Source organism: Penaeus monodon, chromosome 24 (genome assembly GCF_015228065.2).
Source record: "Penaeus monodon isolate SGIC_2016 chromosome 24, NSTDA_Pmon_1, whole genome shotgun sequence".
Classification (NCBI taxonomy): Eukaryota; Metazoa; Arthropoda; class Malacostraca; order Decapoda; family Penaeidae; genus Penaeus; species Penaeus monodon.
Window position 1 is genome coordinate 9,342,299 of NC_051409.1, and position 275 is coordinate 9,342,573.

The 275-nt window shown below is 37.5% G+C and overlaps 1 protein-coding gene across 1 annotated transcript in view; it reads right to left on the reverse strand.

Annotated features, from left to right (window-relative positions):
* The window catches only part of LOC119588542 (glutamine synthetase), a gene marked incomplete at its 3' end in the record, with an annotated part of 8,848 nt that extends 8,573 nt beyond the window's left edge, over positions 1-275 (reverse strand). Inside the window, 1 exon segment of the mRNA XM_037937182.1 lies at positions 153-275.

Consider the following 275-nt stretch of genomic DNA (forward strand, 5'->3'; position numbering starts at 1 on the left):
CACGTTTCGAACTCTAAAAAAGACTTCAACGTTAAAACAGAAAAAATGCACTTCAAACTTTCTCTTTTCCATCTCAGAAAATAATCATAAATTAACATAGCCCAAAGAAACGAACATAGTTAAAATTCAAAATACAATCTCTCCGTGTTTACCTGTCAAAGTTTCATAGAACACACAATAGATGCTTCTGTCACTGAATCCTGTAAACGACTGGAAACAACCTCCTAGTCACGCGTGCTTTATATACTCCCAAGAACTGGAGGCGGGACCGCTGA